The 17,209-nt window shown below is 30.0% G+C and overlaps 1 protein-coding gene across 1 annotated transcript in view; it reads left to right on the plus strand.

Moving 5' to 3' along the window:
- The window catches only part of Eph (Eph receptor tyrosine kinase), an 807,314-nt gene that overhangs the window by 480,189 nt on the left and 309,916 nt on the right, over nucleotides 1-17,209 (plus strand). The gene's annotated exons all lie outside the window — the stretch shown is intronic.

The raw sequence follows: 17,209 nt of genomic DNA on the forward strand, positions 1-17,209 counted from the left end.
TTTATTAAATTTCAGAATTTTTATTTAAAAAAAAGTTTTTTGCCTTTGATTAATAATTAAACACGATTTTATCTTAATTTTTATTTAATGAACTTCTTGCCTATTCGTTTTTGTCACTCATACGAGTATGTATCAATGATTGAGGAAAATACATTTTACTAGATGTAGTATTTATATTACTGTAACTATAAATATACATCACGACTTGTTAACCTACTAATTAATTAATGATTAATTCATTACCTTTGTATATATATATATATATATATATATATATTACATTGTAAAAAAAATTGATAATCGACATAGGTTTTATTGTTACTTAACTTGATGTTGAGAATAAAAAAATTTATTTCAACAAATTTAATCTGAAGTTTGCTCATATTAAATTTATTAATTTAATTCATTCCTTCTTTGTAAGTAAGGGTATTGAAAATAATTAAGTTCGTGAATCTTTTAAGGTGGCGTATTCACTCACTACAGGCGGTAGTTTGTGATTATAACACAGGTTTAATTTATTTCGAAAAAAATACAAGTAGTTGAAACAAAACCAAAAACAATTTTTGCTTGCTTTGTTTTTTTTTTTTAAACAGTATCTCAAAATATTTATCAAATTTCATTTTATAATTTTTTTCGATTACATATTTCATTTCAAATCTTTGATGTTTGTTATTTTTATTTTCCTCCCCGCGTAAAGTATGTAGTTGGACTTTGGTTAATAAACTTGATGCATTTGTAATAAGTAACTTAGTGTGGTTTTTTCTTTTTAATATCACTGAAATCTTAATAATTACTTTTTTTTACATGTAATACGTTCTTTAAACGTTGATTATAATGTATTTGTTTATTTTAAAACATGATTCTTTTCTCAGAAAAGTTTGCAAAATGTTCACGAGAACAATTTGCATCTGAATTTCAGTCTTTTACCTGAATAATAAAACTGAGCTTCATTGACCAATAAAATTCATGATATATAACATACCTTCATGGACAAAAATTCTAAAACCTGTATACTATTTGTTGATCCGGTTTAAAATGTTTACTCTGTAAATTTTAAGAAAATTTTGCCGATATCTAAACTTAATGAATGGAAGTGCGAGTGGCCTTGTCGTTCTGTCATCCGCTCAAGGATGAATTCACATGATGGAATTCATAATTATATATTATGGTTTTTATTATGTTAAATCTGTAGTTTTATTTATTTTATTTGCAGTTTTATTCACAACGTACGTTCAATATTTTTACGGAGACGGACTGGACCGTTTGATATTGACCGCAATATTAAAATATGATTATTCCTTAGGATGGTTTAAGAGTCAATAAGCGCTACAGATATTTTATGTTTTCGTAATTTGCTGCTGAGAGATTTCTGTTATTTGTATACTGACTGAATCGTTTTATCGACAAAATATGTGCATCTGAAAAATTTAATAAAAAAAGGAAAAACAAATAAACAAAACGAAGCTGTTATCAAGTGAATTTAATAGTAAAAGTACTAAGAATTCGTGTTAACAACAGTTTAGTTAACAATTAGAGAAAACCCGAAAGGATTTAAGGATTTAGTAATCGTTACTCTACGGTTAAGTTCTACGTTTACCTATATTTAATCTTTTTTCTTTGACCTGTTGTTCAGGATTTGTTGAGGGTTTTAAGGAAAGTAAACAAAATTTTATTAACTTCTAGTCGGTAGTTAAATTTTCTCTTTTATCTATAAAGATAAAAATAAATATTTATTTTATCTCACTGATTTTGCCCTTAGTAAAAACTTATAATAAAAAACGATCGTGATATATGTCGAGTGCGGTAGTGATAAACGTATTGTAAAATAATAACATTATTTTTTATTCCAGAACGGCGAGAAAACTTTTTAATTGCACGGATTTAGGTTCTATTGCAAGGACGATAACGTGAGCCGCAACGACGCGCGTCGTCACCGTAGCGGTCGGTAGTCAACTTAAGCCCAACACTTAAAACTTCTCTTTACTGTCTCTTCATCTAACCTCCTTGTCTCTCCTTATTAACAGGCCGACTTAACTCCTTCATGGTGAACCGAACCCAAAGAGCAGGAAGAACGAGTGCGGTTTGAGTGCAAAGTTGTAGCTACACGAAGTTAGTAAGTTTACTAACAACACTTGTGACAACTAGCTACAAAATTTGAATAGTGTCAAAATTTGTATCACATCAGGTAACTTGTACAATGTGATTTACCCAGACTGTATTAAACGGTCGGATTATATCTCGTAAAGTAATGTACACAGCATATAGCTATTTATTTATCTTGTAACTTATCAGAACTTAACGTAAAATAGTAGTTACGAATTCCAATCTAATTAAAAATTAAAAAAAGAAAAGGAAAATGGTTTTGTTATATGTAGTGAAAGTAGGTAATACTAATTTCTGTCCAACAGACAGTTCAATTTGTATGTATAATGACTATTTCTTTCTTTCGTAAGTACAGTCAGTTAACAATTCGTGCATAATTATTTTCTATCTAATCTTGAAGCATTAACAATTGCACTATGTATTATTTATTAAATTGAAGGTGTTATCACTTATGAAAAAAACAGAGACGACTACCTTCTACCTAAAACAGAATAAATTTTATTTTAAGTAACTTATTATTTATTGAACTCATGTAGTAGAGATTTAATCCTATTTTAACGTTCCCTCTTGATTTTACATTACTATATAGAAACCGTATTTAGTTTATAAGATACCAGAGTAAAATATTAATATTTATATTTCATCCCTCGTTATAATGCAAACAGTGATTCCTCGTTTTAATAATAATACGAACAATTAAAGAAAGAGATCTCTTTCTTGCGCTATCACACTCAATTCCAAACATTATTCTTAAGTTTTCTGGACTTACGAAATCATTTTAGACCGTTAGCCTTATGGAGTTAAAGGCGATTACGATTACATTAAAACGTTTTCACGGAGAATACTTTAACACCTACACTAAAAATCACTACAATTGAAATATGCAAAGAATTATTATATGACTGAATGATTTTATTGCAATCGCTTAAGAGATCCCGGTATATGACAGAAGGAAAAAAGATGAAGTGTTGAGCCAGAAAAATAAGCGGGTGGGATGTAGAAATTCACATTTCATCAGCTAGGTACCTATTAAAATTTTGGATTATAGTAATCGAAAACTGTTGCACAAAATTGTAAGTAATGATTTAAGTGGTATATTTTTCCGTCATTTTTTGAGAGGAGATACTGACAGACGGATGCTTAGAAATTGATCTCTTGAAATCTCCGTATCACTTTTCCTTTTTAGTTCATTTGTTTTTTGTTTTTTTAAGTTTTGTTAAATATCCTAAATTTAAATCTTTTTCGAAATTTAAGCTAATTAATTCCTATAATTATTTTATATTAATTGTTGAAAAGATAAAAAAAAATGTTATCATTTAATAACTGGAATGAATTGGTTTTCATTCGTAACTATAATTGAATGTACATTTGTTATAACCGCAAAAAAATCAACCAGAAATGAGATCTTCAGTTAGTTTAGCAAGCGCTGGAATTTAAAGGATGTTACAGGCTATAGGAATACGGTTTTCTTTATTTTTTCCTAGTGACCTACAAATAAATTATTATATTTACCGGTTAATGAGAAATAGGTATTGTTTTATGTTGTTCAATTAACATTTAAAGGTGACACTAATTTTTATTTAGTTAAAAACCTAAACGAAGGAGAGTATTTTTGTTCACGCAGGTACAAGTGTTTATGGTTTATATATTTTCTGAATTCCTAACTCTTGTTAAGATTTATTTATTATAGAAACCCACCGCATTGTAATTTATAAAAAGTTTATTTCTGTATCAATTGTTTGGTACTTTTTATCCTTCTCTAACATGTAAGCCATATTTTATTTTCTTATTCGTTTTGGTAAATAGTTTTTAATGAGTAGTGAGTGACCAAATTTGTGATGCAACGCATTGTAATACTAGTAGTAGTAGTAGAAGTAGTAGAACACAGTACAGTAAGCCTTGGTAATGGTCGGCCGGTTGTATTCTGTTGTCGGTTAAAAAGAACCCGTCCGGCTTAGATAATATCCTGTAGGAATGTTACATTTTCCTATTACATTGTCATCGAGGAACACTGCTTTATACTACTCAGTCGCACAGTAGACCTGTGAGTACACATAGCTGTACAGTACAGTGACCTTAACCGTAGACAACATTTAATTGCGCATACCATTTTAATTGACTTTTATCACCTGCCTCGTGGAATTATTATATTTAATTATCATTAATTTTGTTAGTAATTCATGTATTATATAATCATCAGAATCATATATTGTTAACGGGTTTTTTATTCCTGCTTATATCGTCAAAAATATATTTCTTGATTCCTTTTTCATTTATAACATACGACAGTAAACTTTATGAATTGTTTCAATATTTTATTGCTGTTTCATTAATTATTTTTTTACTTTCCTTTATATAACTGGAGAAAATATTGCTTAAATCAACAAACGTACTGAATTTTTGTATTTTTCAATAGGCAACTGAGTATGTTAGAGTGTATTAGCTTTTTATCTTATGAAGTTTTTAAAATATATATAGAATTTTATATAATATGCTGTGTATTTAGGGGATTGATTCTACTTTTTTTTAATCAGTTGAGAGGTTGAGGAAATTATGGGGTGTTGAATCTTGAAGGGGTTTACACTTTGTGAATATTTAACTGTGTATTTGCCTTTTTGGAGTATAAAAATATTTTCATCAAATATACCATTGGAAATAATATTACTGAAACAAAAATGAATATATTTTTTCCCAGTAGTATTATTACCAATGGTTTCATATATATATATATATATATATATCACACATAAATGTTTTATATCGTTTCTCGTCAGGGGTGGGAAATTGTTCACCATCATTACTGAAAATAATGATTGTACATATTGTTAAGAGTAAGAGGAAATATTAGGAAGAACATTTTAATTAAGGAAAAAGTACGGTTGACGTTAGTACGATCATTTCAGACAGTATTAACTCTATTTCTGTTAAGTTTATTTCGATTTCTTTTTACTACTGAATCGAAATATTTGGTATTTGATTCGAAAAACCCGTCTATATTTCCTTTCAAGTTTAAATAAACTGAGGTAGTAAAAGAAATCAAAATGTGAAAAAAATTCATGCTGTTTACGGTAGAGACTGAACGATGTAAAAAAATTAAATGCAGTATAACCTACCGTTGTATGTTTCTTAATAAAATGTGTGTGTATATATATTTATACATATAATATACGTATTATATTATTGACGTATATAATACGTATTGTATTATATACGTATAATATATATATATATATATATATATATATATATATATATATATATATATATATAACTTAAAAGGACTCGTGTATCTTTACTCATTTTTAACTACGATTTGTTTAATAGTTTTTTATTATATAACAAGTTTTTACTGAAGGCTATGGCGGAGTGGTAGCGTCGCGGCCTTTTATCCGGAGGTTTTGGGTTCAATTCCCGGTCAAGCATGGGATATTTCTTACGCTACAAAATTCCAATTCCATACTCCAAATAAAATTAAATTTCGATTTAGACGTCACATAAAATCAGGTTAATAAATTTACGCAGCACAGTCTTTTTTATAGTAATATTAAAAGTTTTCAAATAATAATTCTTATATATAAAAATACAGTAACACTAAAAACTGGTTATACGTCGGATGAATTGATTGAGCTCCGTAAAAGATAACCGATCGAATTTTATCAACAGTGTTCCCTTGAATAATGTGTATAACACGGTCAAAAGTAAAGTAAGTATTAAGTCAAAATATCATTTTCAACTTTAGGTATGCTAAGCAGTTGTACGTAAAGTAGAAAAGGATAATAACAGATAGATAAGTGTCTGATATTTCAATTCCAAATTTAGTCCCTCAGAAAATTTAAAGTTAATGAAAGATGCTTAGATTTGAATCGAAAGAGCTTAGAATTAAAAGATTGATTCTTACAAAAGAATGTGTAAGTTTGGCCGAGCCTGAAAACTTGTGATGCCGTAGAATTCAAATATGACTGTGAATGACACCTACTGCTTGTTCTTTCTAATTAACAAAACAGGAATCTACAAAAAATAATGTGATAAGTTGTGTGATATCGTTGTATAGAAACCGATCAACATTTCTATATTTAAGTTACGAGTAGATATGAGAAGAGAGTGTCATTAAAAGATTGTATGAGTATTACAGAAATTCTATATAACTCGGCTATATTTGTTTGCTTGTGAATAAAATGATATTTAGGAGATTAAATCTTTTGTCATCATCCGAAAGAAACTTTTTTGTTCCTTCGTTTACAGCTAGGCTGTATCTAAATAATATTTTTGAAATGTAGCTGGTTATAGTTTAACATTCAACGTATTGTGTCTTCCTTTTAATGATTTTCAAATTGTATTACGGGATAAAATTTTTTAAATCAACTGTATAGTTAAGAATAATTATTAATTTTTACTAAGCGTGTTTATGAAACTATTTTTTAAATAAGCTATTCCTTTAAATTGATTTTGAAAATAAAATTTGTAAACAGAGAATTTTATATTATTGGCTAATAAAAATATCTATGTTTATAGAATAGTAATAAAGTTAGCGTTGATAATCGTGTGGATATATACCTGACAAGATATGAAAATTTTAATCAGATGCGTTTTGTAGTGTTTTTCCTTCTTCAAACGATGTATATTCCCCTTCGTGCTCTCCTGCACAAATGTGGGATGTAAACCCCATTCTTCTTTCCTCTTCTTTCTTCCCACACTTCCGTTGTATTTTCACATATAATGTAAAACTTTCCCTTTTTCAGTCAACACTTTTCAAATTTAATGCCCTTTTTTCGTTAGCAGTAAACAAAAAATAAAACTGTTATCGCTGAGAAACCATATACGTGCGTAAAACATATGTTGTTATGAATAATGTAATAACTCTGGTTCGTAAGCTGAAAAATTTTAATTAATTTAAATAAGCATTTTTTTTAGTTTAAAATTTCCTACGTAATACTACTGCCTGCAGCGCAAAGTTTATGACAGTATTCTTCTTTAAATTTATAAAAATAAAAATTCGTAAATAAATTAAAAATAATGATAAAGGAAAAAAACAATCATTTTATAGAGCTAAAACGGGAAGTACATCCTTACAAACTAGCGATACTGTAACACCTGGAACGTTTTAGCAAGTTGCATTTTTAAAATTGAAGTGTGTGAAGTAAGCATAAAATGCCAACGGCCTAATTCACTTTCAATAAGCCAGATCATACATCACCAATATTAAAGAAAGCTGGGTGCGGTTTCATTACATGCAGTTGGCATTTATTATTGACTAGCTTATTCCCATAGCGATTGAAGTCACTTAAATATTTATATATAGATATATAAAGATAATAATAATGATTTAAGATCTTCTGCAACTGTTTCTTCTGTAAAATTTAATTTCGAATTTACATTTAATATAAATGTTGTGTATGTTTATGCGAGTAGAATCCCATGTATTTTTTACTCAGCCCTTTTACCTTCAACTTCCTGATTGTTGTAATATGTAATAGTGAGACTAGTTGTCAAATAAATAAGCCTTCACTAGATTTTTGTACTTTTCCAACATACTGAGGTCTGCCTTATTCAAAAATGCAAAAATCACCTGTTAAAAAATTTCATTTTTATAATATATATTAAAATTTTTAATCAAGCCTTAGTCTAGTCGCTTACTTTTTTTATATTTCTTGTAAGAACGCTTCGCTTCGTCCGCAACACAAAAGGTTTTAATTACAAAACATGTAAAACATTATACAGTTGAATGAAAATAGAAACAAGAGATAAATATTAAGAAACACAACTGCCAAAAAAAAAGACATTACTTTTTAATATAGTATAATTAAAGAACATGCGGGTGACAATTTTTTGTATATAGTATTTTTTATATATAATGTAATTTTTTTATAATTTCTAAATTTGTTTAAACACACACACACACACACACACACATATATATATATATATATGTAACGTACCGTAAGGATTCCAACGCGGGGTCAGACATCTAAATCGGTCCAGCCGTTGAGCTGCTACGGTGAAACAAACATACATACATACACCCTAAATTCATTTCACTCCTTTTTGGGCAGTCCTGTGAAAACACTTGTAAGACAACTTAACACGTATAAGGCACAGGTTTCCGAATCGTTTAGAACGAAGCGTTATTCAAAAACGACTGATTCAACTGTTACATTTTTTCAATTTTTTAAAAATTGATATGTATATTAATATTTATAAACCACCATTTATGAAAATAATATATATATATATATATATATACATAGAGCCTATTGAATCTCCCGATAACGTAAGGATCCCAACGCGGGCCTGTACATCTTAATCGGTTCAGTCGTTGAGCTACTACGGTGGAACATACATAAATACATTACACTCCTTTTTGGGCAGTAGTGCAAAAAGTACCGTTCATAAAGTTTTAATATTTTTAAATTAAAAAAAAAAAAAAAAAAAAACAATTACAAAATATGTTGCCGATTGAGTAACGTGAACACTTGAAGTCCTCCTACAAGAAATATCTACTCGTATAACAGCCAGCGGTGAAGAACATTTTAAATTTTATTTATTATTTTTGCTGCTAGGATCTGTGATAATAAAATATTCGTCAGTAACGTGTGTGTATTTTTTGTTTATTTGTATAAACAAAAAACGTTTCAAAAAGTTATGAAAATTTAAGACCGACTTTAAAATTATATTATCAATTTGTTTTCTAATTTTACCTCAAATGAAATAGTATTTTGAAAGATGATCCTCGCGAAATGTTTTAACTTTTTTTTTTAGATAGGTAAATAAATTATAAAATTACACACTGAAAGTAACTTTCAACTTTTATCAATGTGTAAGATTTAAAATTTAAGCTCTGTAAAGATACAGAGAAGGTTCGTCAAGAATTGCTATAACCGTTAATGTATTTCAAAAATGAAAGTGTATTTTTAATTATCTCCTGATTGTAATAAATCATTTTTACTTTGTTTTAGTTACTTATATTTAAATGAGCTGTAAACGTTCTTTGTATAACATTTTGTTTTATTAATTGTTCCTAGAATTAGTTGTTAAATTACAATTCCAGCATCAGGAAGAAAAAACGTTCCGATATATAGATGAACTTCGAAATTGGTTGAGTTTATAAATGCTGTTATATTTCTTTCAAATTTATTTATTTGTTGCTCTACTATTAACTTATTTTCTTTTTCTCTTCAATCATTCTTCTTGGATTACTTCTTTTTTTTTATTATTATCTTTGATATTGTAAGTAAAAAACGAAAGCATATCTTAGAATCTTTTATTTTGTTTTTATTTTTTATTATTACTTTGTTAATAAGGAATATGATGGCTTGAATGACTAATATTTAATTTTCATAATTTTACTGTAAAAGTATTCTGAATTTTGCAATCTACGCAGTTGTACTTATTGTTTGTAGTTGTAGCCGGTATTAATCTGTTAAGTTAGTTACACTTGCGTGACCAGTTTGCCTGTTCTGAAGAAATCGTTATCAGATATTTCAACCAAGAAAACTTGTTTTTTAAATGCGATATGTCACCAGCACCTATATAGGAAAAAATATTTCAAATTTTTCATGATTTCAAAGAAACATATACTAATATTTAATTTTTAAATGAAATAAACTCTTTAAGTATCGATTTTTGATTTCAAATGATGATTGTTTGTCTTTTCTCTTTTTTTGTTTAGTATCCGGAACTACGGTAAGTTATTACTTCAGAGGATGACATGCACAAATATAAGTAAAGTGTAGTCTTTTGTAGTCTCAGGCCGATAATTCCTGAGACATGTCTGGTTAATTGAAACCTAGACACCAAAGAACGCCGGTATCCACGATCAGATCCGTTTAAAAGTAAAACTCCCTTTACTACGAACACCTGGCGTAATATAGATGTTTTTAATTCCAGTCAAAAAATCTTTTCCACCAAAACTTCCATCTCCAAAAATTATATCTGCCCTATAATTCCTATAATAAACCAGAAATTCTTCCTGCTTATTTGGTATATGCTACTAGAATTTTAAAGAGAAAAATTGTGCGTTTGAAACTTAATTAGATTTATATATTCTGTTGATTGATATTTTACTAATGTTTATCAAAATGAAAGATATTTAACACTTTTAAATATAAATAAACCTTTGTTTTCTATTGTTTATTATTCTTCTAAAAAGGGTTTTATTAAAAAAAGTTAAAATTCATTGATGATCTAAGATATAATAATCGAGTAATAAATATTTTTGTAAATTTCAGATCAGACGGATAGAATTTTTTTTATTAGCAGATAATTAAGCTTATTTAGTTCAAATATTAACTATTATGAAATTTATTTTAATAGAATAAATTATTGGTATCGATTTCGCTAACGTAATTTTATTATCATCCATCTTTTGTTTACCCGATTGTATTTCAATGTACGTTAACAAAAGAAATGATTATTCTGTTTTAATATTGCTTAATTTTATTTATCTATTTCATGTACGTACATTTCGTATTTGACAGTAATACGTTTACAATTATTGCAGTATCATAGATGATCTCTATTATGGGCTAATGACGACATTTTATGGCGGCACCTGAAAGGGAGTTTCTGATCGTCATTTACTAATCGACTGCACGCTCATGTCGTCTGTAAAACGAGAATGACTACGGCGGCGGCAATGATTGTCCAAATGTTCAGACCTTCAGTAGCGAGCGTGTCGCTGGACGGTCGATTCCTGATTGCAGAGTAACGACTTCTATCAGAAAAGCATAATTCATATCCTTCCGTCAGTAGAAGAAAACCATTAGGCGGGCCATTAAATAGTTATTATCGGGCGAGTTTCTGAGGTCGTATCTACGTCCGACAGAATGAATAACGGAAGATACTGAGAAGCATGGCAACACGGCTCGATAAAGAAAACGAATGCTTGGTGGTAGTAGCAGCGGTCTTCGCCGTTGTATCGGTGGGAGATGAAGGAAGATTCCTCAGTCTTGCCAACTGACACATTAATAATCCACATCTGGGATCAGCCGTCCTCTTAGTTAACGATCCTGGTCACGAATCGTAGCAGCCATCCTTCACTCGACGTAACCCCTGGCCGAATGTTGCCTCCGTTGTGTAGACTGATTTCGGCCTTTCTCTCTTGCTCTTTCAACTCACTCGTTTACCTTCTCGCTCTTTATAACTCATTCTCTTTCTGGTTTGTAGGTCTTCCATAGGTTTTTTCTTCTTTCACTCTTTTGTACAGTAGAACTTTATCCTGATGAACTAATAAGGACTGCTATGAATAATTAATAAAATCAAAAATTACTTTTACTTTTCAGTAACCTACAAAAATTATAAGCGTAATAAAGCTTTCTGATTTTCACGCTCTTTCTATTATGTTTCTTTGTGTATTTGTCTTAGCTGATTTTTAATTTTTCTTTAATTACTTTCAGGACTAGAATTTGTTTGTACACGAATTTATTTCAATGTAATATAATCAAAGTAAATAATATATATAATTTTAATTATTAGTTTAATCTTTAAATTTCAGTTTAGCGACTTATTTGTTCACGGTACATTTTTATGTAATACCGCATGTAAAAAACGTTTAATACTCGTATAATTTTATTCGTAACAACACCAGTGTGTGATAATTGTGTACAGTGCGTGTTACAAATGCGTAAAATAATTTTATACCTGATAATATTTATTAATTTCATTACACCGTTGCCGCGCCGAGAAACATTGCAGATTGTTGAAATAGGAAAGTGAATAATTTCTTACTCGCGATTATCCATTTTTTGGGGGGGGGGGGATTTTGATTCTCGATACTCTACCATCTAAGGAAATGGAAAATTCTAGGGTTTCTCCCTATCCATACTCTAATGTCCAAATCTCCATATCGCGCCAAGTAAAGTTGCACTATTATTATAGTGCAACTTTTCTTGGCGCGATAGTACTTGTATCTTAGTGTGTTTAAATAAATTTGTAAATAACTACAAATAATTTGTAATAGTAGTAAATAAATGGAAATAAATATGTGGAAAGATTATACAAGAAGATATAGATCGATTTGTTAATATTTTGGTCATATGTTAAACATTTCAGATAATTTTACGGTGTGGGAAGTGTAGAAGATAAAAACCGTGAAGACCCGTTGTACATAAAGCTGATAAATGAAGCTGTAAAACGTATCATATTTATAAAGATTAAAAGGGAGTGGAAGAGAATGTAGAAGTATGTCAAATTATATTAGATAAAAAAAGTTTTTAAATATTGAAACGCGAAAAAGTCTTATTTATCAAAAAGGCATTCTGTTTATTTAGCTTTCAAGCATTTCAATAATCTATCTTTGTCGCAGGAGAATGTCAATAAACCAGCATTAGTAATGTTTTTTTTTTATGCAGCGACTAATTGATACAGATTTTAAATAGTTTAGTGTATAAATCATTTTCCGCTTTATTCCGTTTATTTTTTTCCATCGTCTTCCATGTTATTTATGTTAATCCTTTACTATTATTTTAATAGTTATAACATTTTTATTGAATTAATCTATCAGTTGTAGTTTTCTGAATCAATATTTTGATTTAATATAGTTTTCGAAAATCGTTGTACGTAAAAGAAATTACTTTTTTGTAATATTAAACTGTGCAAGCTCTTGATTATAGTATATCTATTTTAGATGCATTGAATATCTCATCTTCGTACTAGATTTAGCCGCGGTTATTTGGATTCATGTTATTTCACACGTTTATCGAAATTCTATTTAAAAGTGACAGAATAAAAACTGAACTTTTCGTTTTGTTATTTAGTATACAGGTTGTCAGATCATGTAACTTAGAAGTTAGGAGTAGGATAGGTCGTACTTTTGATTGTCTGTTTTAATTATATTGCCCGTGTAGTAAATTTCTATAATCTCATTGGATAATTTCTGTTGAGTACTGAAATTACGTATGAATATAAGAATTCGGTTACATTTTATTTTTATTATAATCTCCTTTTGTACATTTGTTATTGTTCAAATTATTCTGTGACTAGTTTGTGTTAAATATTTTGTGAGTAATTCATCGAAGTAAAAATGTACTGCAGGTGTTAAGTATAATTCTATTGAGCGTATTATATTATTAAATGCGTTATTGTTCATTATTCTGTCTTAATGATTTAACTCCATAAAGTTCAATATTTAGCCGTGTATTAACGTTGGAACTTTATTTTAATTATTGAATAATAATTAAATATATTATCATTTTATTGTTTGAATTATTTTCATTATAATGTTCACGATAAATTATTAGATTTTTATTTCTTCCATGTTTAACAGTTGAATAGGCTATTATCATTGTTTCTGTAAGTAGGCCTTTTAGAAATACTGTCAGCTGAACGCATTACGTTGGATCGATTTGCATAATTATTTTCAATGCTCTTCTAACACATTGGTGTGTGTGTGTGTCTCTCTCTCTCACTCTCTCTCCCCCCCTCTCTCACTCTCTCTCACTCACTCACTGTCTATCTCTCTGTATGTGTGTGGGAACATTTCAGAAATTATATGACGTAATAGTATTAATCTATCAGGAACGCATTTTTAGTCGGTTCCGTTTAGTCGTTTACGTTTACAATTACACTTTTTTATCTTAACAAATCCTTAACTTTGAGAGTTTCCTGTTATGATAATATCTATCTTATGAATGGGGAAATTATATATATTTTCATTATTTGTTGTTTTTGTTTGCAATTTATCAAGTGAAAACTTTCTCTACCGAAAGAACGTACGCGAGTGTATAATTTTATTTATTTACGCTATGATTTACGCTTTATTTATTTTATAAAAAGGCTATGATACAGTACTCAGCTATTTATATTGTCTGTTTTGTAATAAGTTAAAAATCATTTTAAGATCTTATTATTATGAGTAAATATTTCTCTTCTCGCTAATAATGCACTCATTAATTACTGTCTTTTGTAATTAAATTTCAGTACCAAAATTCTATCCTAATTAACTGATTATGTTTGAGCTTAAATTTGTTCTTTCACTCCGGGATTTTTTTTATAATTTTGTTTGTAGGTCTGGATTTAAACATAATTTTCCGAAAATCAAAGTAAATAAAAAATAGTTACATATAAATTTATTTAATTTTCAACTTTTCCAGTTATAAATTGGTGTAATTTTTCTTATAATTACTTTGTTATTATTATTTGTAATAAAAATCTTAAATTGGATTTTTTTGTCAGTTGTTTTTCAAATATTTCTTTATTTTATTTTTTCATTGTTTTTTTATAGTCGCATCAACTATAAAAATCATTAGCGATTTAAATAAAACATGAGTAATTAGGCAATAAACACCAAACATTGGATAACAAATCGTTAAGAAACACTACCATTAGACTATTTTACTGCGCTCACAGTACTCCGTAAGGTGTCTCACGTAAATAAATCCGCTAAATTGAGTTCTTCATGCCACTATTTTGGATAAATATCAGCTGTTTTGGATTAGAAATTCTATGTGAAATATTAACTATTTAAATTTGAAGGTTTTTTCTGTTTACCTTAAACAGTAAATAAGGTATTACTTCAGAAAGGATATGTATGAATGTAAATGAAGTGTAGTCTTGTACAGAGTCTCGGGTCGACAATTCATGAGATGTGTGGTTAATTGAAACCCAACCACCAAAGAACACCGGTATCCACGATCTAGTATTCAAATCCGTATAAAAATAACTGCCTCTACTAGGATTTGAACCGTAGAACTACCTCTTGACTTCGAAATCAGCTGATTTCCGATGACACTAGACCAACCCAGCGGGCTGAATTTAGAAGCTTTCATTCTTTTTCTGGGTTGAATTTAGAAGTTGGCATACATTAAAGTTCTACGACGATGAAGCCGTTTACAATCGATAAATGGATTCTAAAAACAAATAATTAAAAAAAATTATTATGGTTTTTATGTTAGCAGCATTATCAAGTATCCATATATATATATATATATATATATATATATATATATATGTGTGTGTGTGTGTGTGTGTGTGTGTGTGTGTGTGTGTATACACACATACATATGTTACGTACCCTTTCTTAACAAATGCATCAGAATGCATTTTTAAGCTGCAAGTTGGAATATAGATAGAATATAGATGCAAAATTCCTTTTATGGTGTAGGAAAATCATAGTTAAAAAAATTCGGAAGTGGATTCAGTGGGTTTTTTAAATGTTTATTTTGTCTTTATTTTTTTTTTTCATGTTGCCTGCTGGTGAAGAGATGAAAAAATGTAAGGCTAGTGGTTGGAGTGATCTTTGTTTTTCTGGTGACCCCTTTGACTCGGAAGGGTATGATTCCTTTACTAACGTCTCTCACATGGAGGAGGATGTGCCAGAAGGGGAAATTGGTGTCGTAGAACGGCAGGAACGCTTTCGTCACGGAAGAGATGCTTTCAACATAATGTGATGCTTCTCTTGCGTGACGTTAAGGAGTTGAGCACTTTGGTTAAGTAACATACCACTACCAAGGTAGAAAAAAGAGTTCTCTTACCGAATGGACAGGAGTGTTCGTATGTTGAACTTATTTGAGGGTTTTTTGGATGCGGTACCTCGGGAATCGCAGGTGAAACTTTCTACCCGGCTGACGACGACGACGGAGAAGGCTACTCAAACTTACCGTATAATCAGCGATGTGGCATCACAGACCTCCGACGGAGGCTTGGAGCGTCCCGTGTCCTGATCACTTGGTGATCATCGCCTGGCGGTTGACAGTGGGGTAGCGGACGCGGATATTTAGCGGCTGGTCTTGAGAGGCTGGCCGGAAGACGTTTTTCAATCTTCTACGCTAGTACAAGACATTACTGATTTGGCGGAGGGAGTGGGGTTCGCGTGGATTTTGGATGAGGCTGCTGGCGTCGATCGCTCGCGACATGTGCCGATTTATCGCAAGGACCCATGGATATTTGTACACAGTTGCGTTGTGGTATCTGAAAGAGACAGCCTCATCTAGGAGGGGTGGAAGGCTCCGGTGTCTCATCTTCGATGATCGGTTGGCGGTTGGGGACTCTCTCTTGCACTGCCGTTGGGGGACCGCAGTCCTTTACGGGGGATCCATATGGGGTTTCTCGTTAGAGGCGATGCGTTAAGACCGGAGTCCCGGTGAGGTGAACCCTTTGGGATCCCCTCATTTGAGGCATGGCAAGCAAGAAAGACAGAGTCCCGGCTGTCTGGGCGGGGCCTTGTGCTCTTCTGAGGTAGTTTAGGCGATGGAACTCCTTAGAGCTGAGCTTATGCTTGGTCGCGAATCGGGTTCCAAGGGGTGGGGAAATCGACGGAGAAAAAAAATAGAAATTTTAAGTTAAATGATATATTGTTTCGTTCAATTACTCACTCTGATAACAAAAATTATTCATTTTGATAATTTTTTCTTTTTATGAAGATTTTTTCGTATATTATGTATATATGGTTTATTTTGGAACTAAAAAGTTTAAAAAGTATACTTTGGCTATTCGTATTAATTAATTTTGTGAAAACTTAAAAAAAAATAATACCCTTTGAATATTTTGTAAGTAACTTTGTATTATTCTTTCTTGAGTTTCATTAAAGAAATAAAGTTGCTACCACTCAATTTATTTTTCTACAGTTAAAAAAATGTAGTGGAATGAGTGAATATAGAACAAAGGAATAAAATATAAAAAGAGATATTAGAAGAAACTTCTTGGATTTAAGGATAGATTAATTTTGCATTTCTGTGCTTTTTTTACGAAGGATTATAACTTTCTTGAGAACTTTTCTGGTTGAAATTCTTCTCTTTTTTTATTTTCGTTCTTTTATTTCATAATCGAAGAGTGATTTAGCCTTTTTTTTTTAAATAGCACAGAAAATTACTACTTATTTTATTAACATCTTTAATATATCAATAATGGAAAATGATAAGGAATTGCACTGTGTGTGTGCGCGTGCGTGTGTGTGATAAAATTACTCTTTTTCATCGATTAAACTGTAGTTGGTTAACACAAACTATTGTATTAAACATTTTATTGTTATTCTTTTTGACTCGAATATTGAATACATGCAGAATATTGAAAATAATATTTAAATGATACAGCCAAAACTTGAGAAAATTGATTTAAAAGATGACTACTAGTGGTTTTAAATTAAAGGCGGGAAATTGAATTTAGATAAATGTGT

Source organism: Lycorma delicatula, chromosome 1 (genome assembly GCF_047948215.1).
Source record: "Lycorma delicatula isolate Av1 chromosome 1, ASM4794821v1, whole genome shotgun sequence".
Taxonomy (NCBI): Eukaryota; Metazoa; Arthropoda; class Insecta; order Hemiptera; family Fulgoridae; genus Lycorma; species Lycorma delicatula.